This window comes from Hyperolius riggenbachi, chromosome 6, assembly GCF_040937935.1.
Source record: "Hyperolius riggenbachi isolate aHypRig1 chromosome 6, aHypRig1.pri, whole genome shotgun sequence".
In the NCBI taxonomy this organism is placed as follows: Eukaryota; Metazoa; Chordata; class Amphibia; order Anura; family Hyperoliidae; genus Hyperolius; species Hyperolius riggenbachi.
In genome coordinates this window covers 88,859,099-88,878,303 of record NC_090651.1, presented here as the reverse complement: position 1 = coordinate 88,878,303, position 19,205 = coordinate 88,859,099, and the positions used below count along the sequence as shown (strand labels likewise).

Here is a 19,205-nt window from a genome sequence, read left to right as displayed (position 1 = left end):
TATATAGAAGCAATATCTATGAAGAGCCTTAGCTGATGCTGGTGAACCTCTGATATGTTTACATTCCTCACTGAATCTCTCCTTTTTCCATTACTGAACAACACTGGTTGCCCAGGACTGAAGCAGCTGTCTATTAAAATGGAGATTGACATGGTAGAGCTCTCATACCTGTCCTCAAGCTTCTGCTTGGTAGATCTCTTCAAAGGAGCACACTAATAGATAGCTAATTGGTTTAATCAGTGCTTAACCCACCTGTGTCCTGGAGAGGGAATCCACAGAACATGCCCAGTTAGTAAGGCGTGGGGACAGTTTTAAGAGCCCTTAGTCTAGACCTTGCCCCACCTTGAGAAGACTTAGAAACTTGCCTGTGGTTATTATGGAACTGGAGACTCTTATTAGCTAAAGTAATTATAGACAACTGAATTCTGCTGGTTGTTTAGGATGTCCAAAGACTTGTTCTGGAGTTGGCAAACCTCCTAAATCTTTGAGGGACACATGAATCTGAGCTAATCAGGAGGACAAGGCCAGTTTGCTATGTGAAACAACAAAGCTGCTGCAGGAGCTCTTTAAGGAGTTCACAATAGTGTTCCTCAGAACATCCTTCCTCTTTGTGCACCAACACTCTGTGACTGACAGCCGCACTAACAAAAGAGGTCCTGTTTTGGCGATGGGCTTGGGTCCCTCAAGTCATTCTGGCCAACAGGAGAAGTGCATCCCCCCCTGCACTGCCTATGTCTAAATACCCAAGCAGGAGGAACGGTTAATGGCCTGCTAGTTAAGACTCTGAGATGAATCTAAAGCAAGTCTAAAAATACCCCTGCGCTGCCACAGAAGACGGATTCAGCAGCACTGGACCCTCTAGCAGTTATGGGGGGTAACACAACCTCTGTTCTGGAGGGTTATTAGATTTTCTGCAGTGCATTGAGACCGTAAAACCCAGCGATAAAGTGATTAATGGAGCAATGCCTTGTGGGTCTCTTTAGCAAGGAACAGGTCAATGGACTCGTGCCCTACAGCATTATTGCAGGGAAAAAAGTTTAACCCATTCATGGGTCTTTGTGGCTTCCTAGGAAACCACCAAAGCAAAGGTGAAGTGGAAGCCAGGGTGCCAGCTCTACACCCTTTCCCCTTCCCAAGAATGACTTCAGTATTCTATAAATAATGCCATGCAGTGTTGCCCAAACATAATGAACACGTACACTCCTGTGTCATCCTATGGAGCATCTATGCAACACCATTTGTTTGTGCTACAACTGGAAACTATCCACTTCTAACCTCCAGCCATTCCAGCTCTTTACAGCTGATGGGAATCCTATCTCCTTTGCAGACTTAAATGCTAACCCTGCCAGCCTATTCAGCTGCCTTTGTTGTTTCAAACACTAGAACAAGATAAAGCTTTTAGCATGCAAACCATTCAAGCAGCAACTTACCCAAAGGGCAATATCAAAGGGGGCCCCCTCACCACCTTGGCACTGCCAATCAAATGTCCGCTGCAGCTTTGCCCACATAGAGACGAAAATGAATAAAAAAATAAGATACAAATTGAGGAAATGATCCAGCGACAGCTCTCTGTAGATACTGGCTGGTCCTCGATTCTTTCTACTTTCCCAGATACCAGATTGAAAGTTCAGGAACTGCAGATCAGCTGAACATCATCAATCCTCTTCTTTTCTTGCCAATGTCAGAGGAAAAATCCAAGAGCACAGAGCAGGAGAATCCTGGGGGGCCAACAACAAGCTGGATGTCCGGGTCAAAAAGTCACCTGGGGACAGAGGAGGATGAGGAGCACGGCACCCCGGCACCCCCTGCAAGGCAATCAGCTGTGTGCTTGCGAATGTGTGCCTGGATGTTGGCATGTCCTGGGCTCTGCTAGATGTCAATCATGGTGGGGAATGTGTGGAGGAGCACGGCATACATCCCTCCTATAAGGTCACTGCTAGGAGCCTCCAGCATCTCTTTTTACAACGGATCAAGATCTGTCTGTTCCCCATTGTCTTGGCATGAAGCTGATGATCATCCAGCCAGACGATCTACAAGAGTCTGTGTAATCATCATAGTGAGATTTATATAACTGTGCTTCTTCCTCCCATTTCTCCTCCTTCTTGCCTCCTTTTCTTTCTCCCCCTTCAATAAAATCCCCCTGAGTTTTTTCCTCTGTGTGTGTGTCTCTCCCTCTCTCTCGGCTCCTAAGTGTGTTACCTGCAGGATTCACTCGCGAGCACCAGCTCAGCATCAGCACCAGTTCAGCTCCAGCATCAGCACCAAGTCAGTGTGAAAACTCTCTCTCTCCATCCATCGCATGCCTGTCCCGCTGCAGCCAATGGCACAGAAAGGCACGCCCCCGCCGCACGACCATTGGCCCAATCCCTCCCTGGGGCGACACTTGATTGGATGACTTCAGGCTCCGAGCTTTAACCCACTCTGAGCTCTTTTTTTTTTCTGGAGCATCAGCTCTGAACAATATCTTACAGAGAATTGCAGCAGGGGAGGGGTGGAAGGGGGGGTGCTGCAGCTGCCTTTGGATTTACAAATCTATTACGTCTCTTATTTCCACTTAAAGTAGCTGAGTTTGAAACCAATTGTTCTACTATCCCTGTTCCTTAATGTAGTAGGACGCCCAGGAGATAATAGATCATGCAATAACAATTCAGAACAGCTATTCCTCCTCGGCGCAGGTTGTGGTGCTGTTAAAAGGGACGGAGCTGTAAAGTGGAATGACAATTATTTTTCTTTGATGCCAATCTGGATGAAATATTGATGCAAGAACTCAGTTACGTTTGATCACTTTCTTAGCTGGCATGCTTTGAGATTAGGAAGTTATTGCTTAGCACACCTTAAAGAGAATCTGTATTGTTAAAATCACACAAAAGTAAACATACCAGTGTGTTAGGGGACATCTCCTATTACCCTCTGTCACAATTTCGCCGCTCCCCGCCGCATTAAAAGTGGTTAAAAACAGTTTTAAAAAGTTTGTTTATAAACAAACAAAATGGCCACCAAAACAGGAAGTAGGTAGATGTACAGTATGTCCACACATAGAAAATACATCCATACACAAGCAGGCTGTATACAGCCTTCCTTTTGAATCTCAAGAGATCATTTGTGTGTTTCTTTCCCCCTGCATCTCTCATGCACTGAAGTTTCAGGCTGCTCTTTTCTTCCTGCAAACAGCTTTGCCCTTGTCTGTAATTCCTCACTATGTCAAAGCCCAGCCAGCTAAGAGGACAATTTATCCAGCTTGTAAAAGATAAGAGAGAAGAGAGAAGCTGCTCTAATCTAAATAACACACAGGCAGTGTGCATAGAGGGGCCTGGAAGGGGGAGTTCATAGCAGAACCACAACACTGAAGAACTTGGCAGCCTTCCAGACACAGGCTGACAAGTCTGACAAGAGAGAGATAAGTTGATTTATTACAGAGACTGTGATAGTACAAAGTGCTGCAGTAAGCCAGAACACATTAGAATAGCTTTTGGAACTTGTAGGATGATAAAAAACAGGATGCAATTTTTGTTACGGAGTCTCTTTAAGTTGCACTGATCAGAACTGCAGAGGTGATAGGAAGGTGCCTCTGGCAGACCACATTCTGCCTTCTAAGGACATCTGAGATGCTGCTTGTTGATCAGTGCTTGTGTAATCAGCCCTAATTGCTTGTAACATGCTGGAGACATGAGAGCCAGCTTTCAGGGCTGCATAGCTCTCGTGATGTGCTGGGAATACTTGTGAACGTTCTAATGATTTCCAACGGTGTTCATTCAGGGCAGATTCAGGTCAACTCATTATTCACACCCCTTCATCTTCCTTCTTGCTCTTCCTACCTCTTGGCTGCCTTAAACATCTGATTGTTTACAAATAATACTTTAGCCACTCCTGACTTCTCCAAAATCTTCTGATGTCTGCCTCACTGACTCACAACTTCTGCCCCTGTTCAGTTTCAAGAATTTTGGAAGGCTGCCTGTTCTTACTTTCTGGAACTCCCTCCTTTCTGCTTTTAAAGTGAACCCAAGGTGAGAGTGAAATGGGGCTGCCATATGTGTTTCCTTTTAAACAGTATCATAGCTAAGGAGCTCTGAAAGCCCTGCTGATATATTTGGCTGCAGCAGTGTCTGAATAACACCAGAAACAAGCATGTAGCTCAGTTCTGACAGTATTGTCAGAAACACCTGATCTGCTGTATGCTTGTTCCAGGTCTATCGCTGGAAGTATTAGAGGCGGAGGATCAGCAGGACAGCCAGGTAACTAGTGTTGCTTAAAGGGTAATAAATATGGCAGCCGCCATATAACTCTCACCTCGGGTTCACTTTAAAGTAACCCAGAGACAATTTGGAGGAAAGGATTTTTACTTAAAGCGGACCTGAACTCAGAACTTCCTGTCTGCGCTAAAAGATAAGCAACAGCATAATAAACTTTAAATAATAATATTTATTTTGTTACAGCTTATACAAATCCTGCAATAAATCTACAGTGTGTCTTCCTGCTTTCATGGAAGCAGACATAGTGTTAACATACTTTGCTTGCAAATTAGTTGCTCTGCCAAGTTGGCTGAGAGATCAAATTACAGCTGTGATTGAGGACAGATGAAAGGGAATTATACAGGTTAAACTCAATACAGGGTGCATTTCTATGTTTTCCTTCTGTCTTGTGCAAGAGTTCAGTTCCACTTTAACTGGGGCTTCCTCCAGCCCACTTTAGTTCATCTACATCTTTGGTGTCCCCTTATTTGCACCACTACCACCATCCACTACCACTCCACCACTACCACCATCCTCCATCATCTAGACAGTCTGTCATTACATTTTGACCTCAAGTACTCTTTAACCGCTTCCGGTCCACGTTGGTAGAAATCTTCATCCTAGAGGTGGCTGTGGGGCTCTGACAGGAGGTAGATTTCTCCTTCCCCACTGCGTGCTTCCGCCGCTACCGCTGTTCTCCCCGCTCTGCACCCGCCACAGGTTCACTTGTCCTGCCGTCTATAAGTCACTTTCATTGGCGCCTGACCGTATGATCACAGTGAGCCAATCACATTGGCTTACATTGATAGACAGGGTCAGGAGCCAAAGAAAGCGGCTCCTGACCAGCTGACAGCGCTTATAGCAGTGAGAGGGGCCTGCAGCGATGGGAGAGCATTATCACCAGCGAGAGCGACAGGTATGTGCGGCGATTCATCGGGAGGCGCCATTTTCTGGTACCAGCAGCCTCTGATCCTTAAGGGACCAGAGACTGCTGGTATGCAAAGGGTTAACGAAAGTGGCGTAATTGACTTTACAGGGCTGATATGGAGAGAACATACCAACTCCTTGCAAATAGTGTACTGGCTGGGATTTGATCTGGGGACCCAGAGCTGCAAGGTAAGAGTGCTATCCACTACACCACTGTGCTCATTAAAAGGTGCTAGTGCACGGCTCTTGCTATCTTTAGGCTTGGCCAGTAGAGAGCTTACACATGCCCAGTTCACAGGTGCTAAGACTGGGGTGACTAGGGTTCAGTTGGAGGATCCAGTATTTAGTATAAAGGACAACTGAAATTAGAGGTATATGGAGGCTGCCATATTAATTTTATTTTAAACAATACCAGTTTCCTCGCTGTCCTGCTGGTCTATTTGGCTGCAGTAGTGTCTGAATCACACCAGAAACATGCATGCAGCTAATCTTGTCAGATCTGACAAAATTGTTTCAAACACCTGATCTGCTGCATGCTTGTTCAAGGTCTATGGCTAAAAGCTTTAGAGGCAGAGGATCATCAGCACCGTCAGGCAACTTAAAAGGAAATAAATATGGCAGCGTCCATATACCGGTATCTCTCACTTCAGTTGTCCTTTAAGCAGTGTACATGTTTTCAATAATTGTCGCCTGGCTGCTTGGTTGCCTTTTCTTGTCTATGGACAGGGGAGGGTGGAGAATGAATGAGAAGTGTCCTGCTGATGGCACTTCATTAGGAATACAATAATAGTTGTTTTTTTAGTGATGTTACCTGACAGATTATTAATTACATTGTCAATGATGGTGGAGCACATTAGATATATGAATACCATTTCCACAAATGATCTGTCTGGCTACCAATAAACTGAAGAAATGCTAATGTGTATGTAGCTTTAGGCTAGTTTCACACCAGTGTTGCTTGGATACCCCCGATCACGAATTCGAGTAATTCAAAATCCAGATATGCTGTGATCGTGATTTGAAACAGAATTCCGAATTCGACTTGGATTTTAGCCGTGGTTGCATGTAGAATCCCTGATCACGGCCAAGGCAGTGATTGACAGCGCCGCTCGCGCAGGCGCAGTACAGGCCGACCTGGAGGTCGCTCTGACGTCTTTGTCGGGGACCTGGACGGAGCTGCGGCGAACGGCTAACTGCAGAGCTGCGGCGAGGGACATGCTGGGAGCTTGGGGCTGGAGGAAGCCCCCAGTAAGTACCACTTATTTTATCCATTTTCGCCTGATGACGCCTTTAAGAAGAACAGTGGGAACAAGAAGAAGAAAATGTTTTCGAAAAGTTCTTATAGTTTTTGAGAAAATTGATTTTGAAGTTTCAAAGGAAAAAAGTATACATTTAAATGTGGTAAATACATTAACTGTCATTTACCGCATTTAAATGTATACTTTTTTCCTTTGAAACTTTGAAATTGATTTTCTCAAAAACTTTAAGGTCTTTTTGAAAAAAAAAATCCCCTTGTTTCCCACTGTTCTACTTAACATACAGTATCCTGCAAATTTGGTGTGTTTAGCATGTAAGGGGGCTTTGCTATAAACCGCTAAAGTTGGCGGGTTTTCAGGTAATAATCATGGCCGTGATCATGAGCCGGATTTGGACCACGTTAACGGGTGAATTTGGAACTGACTCCGTGATCGAGAGGCGATCCTGAGCTCGTGATGAGCAACACTGTTTCACGCTGGTGCATTACATTATACAGTACATATAACTAATTTGCTGTGGCATGCGATGTAACGTAGGCAACTGACCAATGTGCACCTTCATTGACTAACATTGCGTGTCAACGTTTGCGCTTGTAGCAATGCATGTTCTGTACTGTAACAGCTGGGTCCGGTACACAACAGCGGAACTGATTAATTGTTCATAGACTTTTAATTGCACCCTGGGCCGCCATCAAAAATTTTGGGGCCCCTCACACATCATCAGGCCTGGGCCCCCCTCCCTGGGCCCACCCACTGTTTTCTGTGCTTGCCCACTTACTACCACCCCTCCCTGTGTCCGTGGGCGAAGTGCGCTGCGGCAAAAAATGTGCATGGCTCTGACACTGCAGAATGCGTCATGCACAGCATGATGCGGCAAAAAGTGGGCATGACCATGGCATATTGTGGGTGGAGCCAACTATAGGTGGTGCCCCGGTATAGGTAGCCTGGTATAGTTGCCCCCAGTATAGGTAGCCTGGTATGGGTGGTGCACCAGTATAGGTTAGCCAGGTACAAGTGCCCCAGTATAGGTAGCAAGATATAGGCGCCCCAGGATAAGTAGCCAAGTATAGGTGGTGTCCCAGTATAAGTAGTCAGGTATAGGTGGTGCCCCAGTATAGGTAGCTAGGTATAGGTGGTTCCAGCCCTAGTATAGGTAGCCAGGTATAGGTGTTGGCCCAGTATAGGTAGCCTGTAGCCAGATATAGGTGGTGCTCCAGTATAGAAAGTCCGCTGTAGCGGGCTCACTCATCTGCTCCTCACATTCAAGCGCTGATGTCACTCTTCTCTTAGTGCTGGAACGCAGTTTGCTGGTTAGTGAGCCACAGGCCCGCAGCCAGCACATGCAGCCCTTACAGCGCTTTGGGAGGGGCCCAGGGCCCCCAGAAGTACTGGGCCCCTCACTGCAGTGTCTGTTATCCCCCCCTGATGGCTGCCCTGATTGCACCACATTGCAGTGCGTTAAACAGTGTCCACTGCAATGCACCGCCTTAGTATGAAAGTACCATTAGTCTTGCCTCTGCGTTTCAAACAAGTTCTTGCAATGTAGACTGTTGGAAATACCTATTCCGATTAGTTTTTTTTTTGTCATATTTTGCATTCTTTTATTGGCCAAATACTTCTGAGTTGACTCTGCATTCTCTGATTGGACCAGTGCTTCCGAGCTTTGTGTTTGGGCTAATATTATCGAGTTGCAGTAATGTGGTTCCACAGAAATCTGATTTCCGAGTCCTGATCGGAAATGTGGACATTTCCTTTCCGCGGAATCCAAACTAGCATCCCTACTAGTGTTGGGCGAACAGTGTTCGCCACTGTTCGGGTTCTGCAGAACATCACCCTGTTCGGGTGATGTTCGAGTTCGGCCGAACACCTGACGGTGCTCGGCCAAACCGTTCGGCCACATGGCCGAACTAAGAGCGCATGGCCGAACGTTCCCCGAACGTTCGGCTAGCGCTGTGATTGGCCGAACGGGTCACGTGGTTCGGACCCGAACGCGCTCTGATTGGCCGAACGGTCACGTGGTTCGGGTAAATAAATACCCGAACCACGTCATATCTCCGCCATTTGTCTGTGGGTTTAGCTTTGGGTAGGCAGGCAGGGTAGTTCGCGCTCCAGCCACGCTAGCCAGGGTCCCCCCCAGTCATTGTGTGTCACTGCTGGGAACAGTAGTACACCGCTCGTTCAGCCACACTATATAGCATTCTGTGTACTGTTCTGTGTCTGCTGGGAATAGTGGTACACCGCTCGTTCAGCCACACTATATAGCATTCTGTGTACTGTTCTGTGTCTGCTGGGAACAGTAGTACACCGCTCGTTCAGCCACACTATATAGCATTCTGTGTACTGTTCTGTGTCTGCTGGGAACAGTAGTACACCGCTCGTTCAGCCACACTATATAGCATTCTGTGTACTGTTCTGTGTCTGCTGGGAACAGTAGTACACCGCTCGTTCAGCCACACTATATAGCATTCTGTGTACTGTTCTGTGTCTGCTGGGGATAGTGGTACACCGCTCGTTCAGCCACACTATATAGCATTCTGTGTACTGTTCTGTGTCTGCTGGGAACAGTAGTACACCGCTCTTTCAGCCACACTATATAGCATTCTGTGTACTGTTCTGTGTCTGCTGGGAACAGTAGTACACCGCTCGTTCAGCCACACTATATAGCATTCTGTGTACTGTTCTGTGTCTGCTGGGAACAGTAGTACACCGCTCGTTCAGCCACACTATATAGCATTCTGTGTACTGTTCTGTGTCTGCTGGGAACAGTAGTACACCGCTCGTTCAGCCACACTATATAGCATTCTGTGTACTGTTCTGTGTCTGCTGGGAATAGTGGTACACCGCTCGTTCAGCCACACTATATAGCATTCTGTGTACTGTTCTGTGTCTGCTGGGAATAGTGGTACAACGCTCGTTCAGCCACACTATATAGCATTCTGTGTACTGTTCTGTGTCTGCTGGGAATAGTGGTACACCGCTCGCTCAGCCACACTATATAGCATTCTGTGTACTGTTCTGTGTCTGCTGGGAACAGTAGTACACCGCTCGTTCAGCCACACTATATAGCATTCTGTGTACTGTTCTGTGTCTGCTGGGAACAGTAGTACACCGCTCGTTCAGCCACACTATATAGCATTCTGTGTACTGTTCTGTGTCTGCTGGGAATAGTGGTACACCGCTCGTTCAGCCACACTATATAGCATTCTGTGTACTGTTCTGTGTCTGCTGGGAATAGTGGTACACCGCTCACCCGCCACTGTATAGCATTGTGCTCTGTGTCGCTGCTGGGAATAGTGGTACACCGCTCACCCGTCACTGTATAGCATTGTGCTCTGTGTCGCTGCTGGGAATAGTGGTACTGTATAGCATTTCTGTACTGCCACTGTACTGCTGCCAGTCAGCGTGTACTGTAAGGATAAGTGAAATGAGGAAGAAATCCGGTGAAAGAGGGAGGGGCAAGGGAAGAGGTGTTTCCCCTGACGGTTCACGTACAGGCCACAGGGGAGCACCCAAGAAAACCCACTCAATACCGCCCATGTTGTCCAGGACAACAACCCTCACAAATCCAAAAGAACAGGACCAGATAATTACTTGGATGACCTCTCAAGCGTCCAGCAGTGGGTTAAGCAGCACCAGCACATCACGCACGAGGTCCGAGTCCTCAGCCAGTTACAAGGAGCCAGTGGGCACAAAGCTGACACAACCGGCAGCGACACCACGCACACAACTGCCAGATAACCAGTCCGATGAATTACCTCAGGACACAATGGGGTATTCGCAGGAGCTATTCCCAGCCCAACAAACTTCCACCTTTCAAAGGTCAATGGAGGAACAGCCAGAAATGTTGTGCCTGGATTCACAACCGTTAACTGTGGGAAATGCACCGCGCACTGAAATACAAGGCGAGTCCGAAGAGGACTCGGAAACCCAAATCCCAGAGCAATTTGGGCAGGAGGGGTTGCAATTGCAGGAGGTCGGCCGACAAGATCTGGAAGACGACGTTGGAGTGTGCTGCGCAGAGGTTGTTGTGGGGAGCTCTACTCCACGGCGGCGGCCCACAATGACATATGACGAGTTTGAGGAGATGGAAGAGGAGGGTATGGACAATGTGGACAGAGACCCAGATTTTGTTTGTGAACGAGAACATCGCCGTCGTAGCAGCAGCACAGATGAGTCTGTTGAAGAACCCACTGCTGCACGAGCTCGCCTTGTGCCACAAGGTAGGCGGCGCGCAATTTCAGGCACCACAAGCGTGGAAGTTCAAGTGAGAGGCAAAAGAGGAGCAAACAGAAATCGCCAGCAAGGAGGCAGGTGCTCCAAAGTCTGGGCTTTCTTTGAAGACTGCACTGAGGATGTTACCATGGCGATTTGCAAGGTGTGCAAGACCCGCCTGAGCAGGGGGAAAAGTATTAACAACCTCTCCACCACCAGCATGAGCCGTCACATGCTATCCAAACATCCCACTCTTTGGGCAAACGCGTCAGGACAGGGTACCAGAAACAACACTGCCTCCCTTGGGTTCACCAGACCCGCCTCAGCAGCAGCAGTAGCCCAGCCATTGCGTGGTTCACAACATTCACAAACATCAGACGACGCTGACACTGTCACTTTCCGGAGTAGTGCTCTTGAGGTCTCCCAGTGTTCTTCAAACACAACAACCAACAGCCCTTCCGTGTGCAGCGCTACGGTTCAGTTGTCTGTGTCGGAGATGTTTGAGCGCAAGAGGAAATTGCCAGCAAATGACCCCCGGGCCGTGGCAGTAACAGCCAGCATAGCCAAGCTTCTGGCCTGCGAAATGCTGCCATATCGATTGGTGGAGACAAACAGCTTCAAGGGCATGATGTCAGTGGCCATCCCACGTTACGTGGTTCCCAGCCGCTACCACTTTGCACGCTCTGCAGTGCCTGAGTTGCATGAGCACGTGGTCAGCAAAATAACCCGAAGCTTGAAGAATGCCGTTGCCTGCAAGGTTCACCTCACCACTGACACCTGGACGAGTGCGTTCGGCCAGGGTCGATACATCTCCCTTACCGCGCACTGGGTGAACCTTGTGGAGCCTGGCAGCGATTCCTCACCTGCTACGGCACGGGTGTTGCCCACGCCACAAACAGCTGCACCGCCGTCCCTCCCACTGGATAACAGCAGCACCTACCTCTCTGACTCCTTCTCCTCCAACGCATCTCAAAGCTGTACCTCATCCGGAAACGCTAACCCAGCAGCAGTAGGATCGTGGAAGCAGTGCAGCACAGCTGTTGGCATGCGTCAGCAAGCGTTGCTGAAGCTAATCTGCCTTGGGGATAAGCAGCACACAGGGGAGGAAATTTGGAAGGGAATAAAGGAACAGACGGATTTGTGGCTGGCACCGCTGGACCTGAAACCGGGCATGGTTGTGTGTGATAATGGGAGTAATCTCATTCGCGCTTTAAGGTTGGCTAAGCTGACACACATCCCTTGCCTGGCGCACGTGATGAACCTAGTAGTTCAGCGGTTCCTGAGGACATACCCAGGCGTGGCCGATCTTCTGTTGAAGGTGCGTCGAGTGGCCAAACATTGTAGAACTTCCAGTACTGCTTCGGGGGCACTCGCCAAGATGCAGGAGCGCTTCAATCTCCCCCACCATCGCTTGCTGTGTGATGTCCCTACGCGCTGGAATTCTACGCTGCACATGCTAGCCCGCTTTTGCGAGCAGAAGAGTGCAGTGGTCCAGTACATGACGGCGCAGTACCGAGGCGCATCCGGCCAGCTGCCAAGCTTCTGTGGATCCGATTGGGCCAACATGTTGGACCTCTGCCAAGTCCTCCAAAATTTTGAGCAATCCACGTTGCTTGTGAGCAGTGACAACTCTTCAGTCAGCATTACCATACCACTGCTGTGTTTACTGAAGAGGTCGATGTTAAAAATCAAGGAAACAGCTGTCATGATGCAACTGGGGGAATCTGAAGGAGAAAACGATCAGCGTGATGGTACCAACATCAGGCCATCCGCCTCAGGGAACGCTGGCCCCAGCAGCTATGACGAAGAAGAGGAGGAGGAACAGCTGGAGTTGGAGCAGGAATTTCATGCCACCACTGACGAGGGCCAGAGCGGTGCACGTTGGACTTCCACAATTCAACGCGAATGGTCAGCAGAAGCAGACCAGGAGGAAGGTGACGACTATGATGCATCACAACAACTATCACAACGCTCACAAGAGGATGATGAGGATTCTGGTAGGACTCTGGCACACATGGCTCAATTCATGCTAGACTGCATTGAACGTGACCCACGCATTGTGCGCATTCTGGACAACACCAATTACTGGGTTTATACCCTTCTGGATCCACGGTACAAACACAATGTTCCAAAACTGCTTGAAGAAAGAGTCAGACAGGTCAAAATGGAAGAATACCAGCAGGCCCTTGTGGAGACTTTAGAGAGGAGATTGACATCCTCCCCCTCCTCTAGCCAGTTGTACGCAGACAGACTGACTTCCGCAAACCCAGGACGACCAGGAGGGCAGCAAACAACGCAAGCCGCAGCTAGTACCCAAAAGGGAATGGTATCGGCAGTGTCCTTGGAGTGGGAAAATTTTCTGACACCCATGCAGCAGCAGCCCACAGAACAGCAAGCGTGCAGATCCACCTCCAACACCGATCGCCTGGAGAAGATGGTCAAGGACTACATGTCAGATGACGTAGCTGTGTCTAACAATCCATCTGCACCCTTCAACTATTGGGTATCGAAGCTAGACACCTGGCACGAACTGGCAATGTACGCAATAGAGGTGCTGGCTTGCCCGGCAGCCAGCGTTATGTCGGAACGCTGTTTCAGTGCTGCCGGAGGCATCGTCACAGATCGGCGTATCCGCCTCTCCACAGAAAATGCAGACCGTCTGACTCAAATTAAAATGAATCAATCCTGGATTGGAAACGACTACGCAATACTCCAGGACCCCAACCAAGTAACATGACCAATGAACATCTGGGATGGTTTAGCGTTTCCGGTCCCTGTTTATTGAACCTCTCATCTGTATTACACTTATGACTGCATGGCGGCAAAAAGCATTGCTATATCCGCACGCTTTTTGTCCTCATGCAAGGCCTGTGTTGTTGTGTCTCAAAAAGCTTGGCCTTCTCCTCCTGCGCCTGCTCCTAGTCCTGTTCCATCACGTCTGCTGCTGCTGGGTTAGCATTTCCAGTCCCTGTTTATTGAACCTCTCATCTGTATTACATTTATGACTGCATGGCGGCAAAAAGCATTGCTATATCCGCACGCTTTTTGTCCTCATGCAAGGCCTGGGTTGCGTCTCAAAAAGCGTGGCCTTCTCCTCCTGCGCCTGCTCCTGTTCCATCACGTCTGCTGCTGCTGCTGGGTTAGCGTTGCCGCTCCCTGTTTATGGAACCTCTTATCTTTATTACATTTATGACTGCATGGCGGTACAAAGCATGCTATCCGCACGCTTCTTGCCCTCATGCAAGGCCTGGGTTGTTGTGTCTCACAAAGCGTGGCCTTCTCCTCCTGCACCTGCTCCTGTTCCATCACGTCTGCTGCTGCTGCTGCTGCTGCTGGGTTAGCGTTGCCGGTCCCTGTTTATGGAACCTCTTATCTTTATTACATTTATGACTGCATGGCGGTACAAAGCATGCTATCCGCACGCTTCTTGCCCTCATGCAAGGCCGGGGTTGTTGTGTCTCACAAAGCGTGGCCTTCTCCTCCTGCGCCTCCTCCTGTTCCATCACGTGTGCTGCTGCTGGGTTAGCGTTACCGGTCCCTTTTCCTGGAACCTCTTATATGTATTACATTTATGACTGCATGCCGACAAAAAACATGTTACCTGTGCAAAGAAAACAGACATTTCCCGCATTTAAAAGACAGTTTTCCCTTTGAAACTTTAAAATCGATTTTCTCAAAAACTATAAGCTCTTTTTGCAAATTTTTTTTTTCCTCTTGTACCCACTCCCAAGGTGCACATACCCTGTAAATTTGGGGTATGTAGCATGTAAGGAGGCTTTACAAACCACAAAAGTTCGGGTCCCCATTGACTTCCATTATGTTCGGAGTTCGGGTCGAACACCCGAACATCGCGGCCATGTTCGGCCTGTTCGGCCCGAACCCGAACATCTAGATGTTCGCCCAACACTAATCCCTACCCACCTCTTCAAATTCGTCTTTCCAACTCCCGCTATGCCTCTCTTAGGCCTAGAACCCACTACAAATCACAACTTTGAACTAGCGTTTGTTAGCCATTTCATGAGCGTTTTCCATCAATTTTGGTAGCGAATTTAAAAAGTGTAAGCTTTTGCCAGTGATTGTGATATCGATTAGCGATTTTAATTCTGATTGGTCCTTTCAAATTATTATACTTTATTGTAATTTAAAATCGCACACAAATCACTATGTGTAGTGATTTGCCAGCGCTTATATACCTTATATTGGAGTGCCAACGCTCCCAAAATGCTGCATGTTCTGCGAATTGTGGAATTTGTTACATTCATTTTCATTGGCAGAGCATTTAGTGAAATCGCTAGCCATTTAGAGCGATCCCTAAATGCTCAAAAAAGCGCTCTAGTGGGTTCCAGGCCTTACACACGTCCACCAATGTTCAAGATCAACTCCACAACTTGACCGACCCCATGTCAAACTGCTTACATGACTTGTATTTTCTGCCCACCAACCAACAGAACGACCATCTGCATACTGCGTGTGCAAGTGGAATGATGGACTGCACGATATGGTCGCATTCAAAACTAGCTCATGTCGCTCAAACGGCTTGTACACACATGACCAACTGCATGATGGCAGCCCAACAGTCGTGTGAGTTTATTGGAGCACCCGCCTGTTATCAGTCGCTCGTCTAGTCTTTTGCCACGCATACACACACCTGATTATCATCCAATGGAGCAAAATCAGACGATTTGTTGGACGTTTGTACGGGCCTTTATACCTACCCTGGTAATTAACCAGTAGCCACACAGTCCCATTTCCCTTGCCTGTTTTGTATCTTGTGTTACCTTCCTGTTATGCTGTAAACTTCATTATACCTCTTTTCCTTTTGTGACACAGTTGTCATTAAGCATGAAAGCCATATTCATTCCCTTTTTTTCAAAAAATCCCTGTTGCCTGGTTGAACTGTTTGTCTTTTATCTTCAATCATGTCTGAGCTGGAACAATCATGCAGCCTGGGCCAGATTTCTAGAAAGGCCATAGCGGCTCGGGTCTTAGGTGACTGGACCTCTAGGGGGAACCTGAACATGAAAGTTGTTACATATGAAAGAGGAGGCTGAAAATGGGGAGCAACACATGAAAAGTGGAAACCAATGCCCAAAGGAGCTGTTCATGAAGCAGAGGGACTGCAATACATGGATGATATGCATGGAAGAGGGGGCTGCACAGGATTGGGAGCAGCGCTGCTGTACATGAAAGGGTAGCCACAGCATACTTGGCCTAGGGGCACAAAGAGTATAAATCCGGCCTTGCAGCCAACAGAGTTACAGTTGGGATTGGCCACATCTTTTGCATGCCTATCAGTCAGTCAGTGGTTCTGAACATTCTCCGGTGTGCCAGGACCCTTAGGCTGCTTTCATATGTATACTTTGCACCGGCTCACACATTCAATGCAATATATGCAAGCCTCCAGCACACTGTCCGCTGCAGCCATGTATGGTGGAGGCGTGACATTCATTTGATGAATGGTAATGCACTCCACTGTCTGGATAAATGTGCCCGGCAGTACATCAGCACAGTAGGCAGTGCCACAATGCATATACAGTATGGGAACAGGTCCATGCAAATGCATGGGCACCTTATACATTGTTTGTTATCTGCTGTCCAAAGTAAAAAAAAAAAAATCTGACAAAGAGCATGCAGTGCTAGCAGAGACTACTGAAATCAAAAGATCTGAATGACAACCAGAGAGGTATTTTTTAGAAGATGTGAGCCTCCAAAATCCTATTACTACAAGCTTCCTTTAATCCTTTCTGTACCCACACAGATGAAATTTATTGTTGAGAAATGTAAGATTATGTGTCTTAGATGTCCCATTGGCAGAGCACCATGTAAAATAAATGGCATTCAGCTGGGAACATCAGACTAGAGCCTGGTACACACTTTCAATTATGATTGGGCAATCACTGACCAATTTTGCCACCTCCATGTAGTATTAGGATCAACAGATATTGAATACTATAAACAGATTGTGTCAGTAAATAATCATGCTACATGGAGGTGGTAAAATTGGTCAGTGAGTGCTGCAGTGGCAGAAGCCCAGAGGGTCTCCACCTCCCTGCATTGAAGCTAGGAGGCGACCCTGCATTAGAGGGAGGGGTGTTCAGTAGTCTTGCCCCCATTGCACATGCGCCAGCATAATGACGCAGTGCAGCATGATGCCAGACACTTAGATTGTCACAGGGTGATGCCGGACTAGATCCATATATATATAGCGCCCCTAGTGATGAGCCCAAATGCACCAACATAATATATAAATTATGTGGCAAAGTGGTGACCAATGTAATATTTATATTATGTGGCACAGCGGTGGAGGATGGGGCTGGAAGCATTCAAAGTGTAGAACCTTGATATAAAGAAGCTGAGGCTGTGACCGATTTTATTCAGCAACAGTGCCACCTAGCGTAAGACATTTTTGGTATGTCCGACATTGGACCTATGTTGGGAAAGGCCAACGTCAAACATAGTCTGACATAGGATTGGAAAAGGTTAACATGTAAAAACACCCACAAGGTCCATCTTAAAGCTTGGAAAATAAGCCTTTTGTCACATGATTTGTACAAAGGACAAGAGAACATGGTCTACCGAGTGTTGAAGAATGGAGAGTTTACCACCTGTGTGGAAAGGTGTGTGATTAAAACGTGAAATATCTTATCACAGGAAGAAATTACCGTGAATTCTGTATACGTATATAAAAAAAATTAAAGAAATGAGTTGGACGCGTTCTTAAAGTGTACCTGAGAAAGGGGACTAAAAAAATGATAGCGAACTGGAGCTCCCTCCAGCTGCCTTCAGGTTGTTCACTCCCTCGCCATCCTCTTGGGCCGCCTGCATCCTTCGCTACCCAGCCCAGTAATACCTTCAGTCGAGGCACATGTGCAGTCCTCCCACCACCTCTCCTGTCGCTGGCATGAGTGTGCAGGTGCTGAACACTCCCGGCCATGGGAGCACAAAGGGGGCACCCGGCTAGGCTGCACATGTGCCGACTGCCTCTGACTATAGGAATTACCCGGGAAGCTAGCGGAGGAACCATGCGGTCGGGAGGATGATGAGGGAGCAAACAGCCTGAAGGGGGCTGGAGAAAGCCTAAGTTCTTTATACATTTTTTTTTAGTTCCCCTTTTCAGGTTTCCTTTAACTTTGGTGAGCACCCACAGCTATGAGTGCTGGATGTAGGAAGATGATACCTTGAACCAGTCAGAGAGATAATTTGTGAAGTTGAACATTATGAACATGTTTTTCAAACTTAGTCAGGCCCGGTTTTACATCACAGGAGCCTATAGGCACAGATGTCCCGGCACCCTAGATTTCACCCTCCATGAACTTACAAACAACCGAACCACACCGTAAGGGCGCTGGCTGGCCCAGCTGTCACTTCTCCCTTAGTTCCCTTTCCCATCATAGGTCTCTACAGGTCTTCCTTAGTATTAGGAAGCCAGAGCTATCCTCACTATTATGTAACTAGAGGTGACCAAAGTATTAGGTCGCTAGAGGTGTTCCAGACAGAAAGGAGATCAGGTCACTGGAATGCCAAGAGGCAGGTGAGTAACTTCTCATTTACACTCTGCTCTGGACTCTGCATAGGTAGGGGAGACACCTGGGGAAGGGAGTGAGACGCCTTTTCATCATCAGGTGCCTGTAGGCACGTGCCTACAGTGCCTTATGGTACATCCGGCCCAGAACATAGATAACTATGTAACTATATGTGACTCCAGTTCAGCACAGCTTTATTTCATGCTGTAACTGTAGTACTAAGGAGTTGTTCTTTAGGTGAGTCCTCATGCACTCATCGTGATGTTACTGCCTCTGTAGAGGTCAGGAGCCCTTGTGCAATTGCCCCCCTTTGCCTGTGCGCCGGCCCTGGGTGGGAGCCAACAGGACATGGGAAGACTGCAGGATCAAGAGGCTTTCCTCTTCTTAGGTAAGTATCTGGGTTTTTCAATTCTCTTTGCCTCTGGTACACTTTAACGGCAAGCTCAGTCTCGTATAGTCCCTCCCCCGTGCTCCAGGTACATAGCGGTGACTGCAGCCCACCCTTTCCAGTCCCTTGTGCAACGCATAATAAGAAATAAACACTCTTTGCTGTGATAGTTACAGTACATTTCCTTTAACGTCCGCTTCAGAAGTGCCTTTCCTAACAGTATGCAAAATATTAGTCATTTAATTCTAGCTGTTGAATTGCAGTGCTTCTTTATAGAAAAATATTTAAGCTGCGAGGAACAGAACAGACAATGAGCATTTCCGTTGGGTTTAAGACAGCTGCTTCCATTATGTAGTTTTCCTGCTCCATTCTGTCTTGTTTCTGTGCATGGTAAACATGCAGTTTGGCGATAATTATGCTGCCCATCATGTAATGCCTGGAAATGAGGTGGCCTCCCTATTTTCTGCAAGCTGGTAATGGGCCGAGGACATGCTTATCATGGGAAAGGTGTAGCCTCTCTTATAGCGATGTGCTTTAGAGATTCTGGAGCGACATTAATAACGCCTGGCACATGGGCTCATTCAATGCCCTTTAATTGTCAACAGACAATCTTCAATGAGGATAATTGTATTAACCCCTTTACAGGAGATGATGTAGTGAAGTATGTTTA

General features: G+C 47.6%; 1 protein-coding gene across 2 annotated transcripts in view; it reads right to left on the bottom strand.

Annotated features, from left to right (window-relative positions):
• BRINP2 (BMP/retinoic acid inducible neural specific 2) overlaps positions 1-2,249 on the bottom strand; it is a 500,040-nt gene extending 497,791 nt beyond the window's left edge. For both annotated transcript variants that reach the window (XM_068239642.1, XM_068239643.1), the window contains exon 1: positions 1,431-2,249. The gene's annotated coding sequence lies outside the window, so the exon portion shown is untranslated. The remainder of the gene's footprint in view (positions 1-1,430) is intronic.
• Between the last annotated feature and the right edge of the window lie 16,956 nt (positions 2,250-19,205).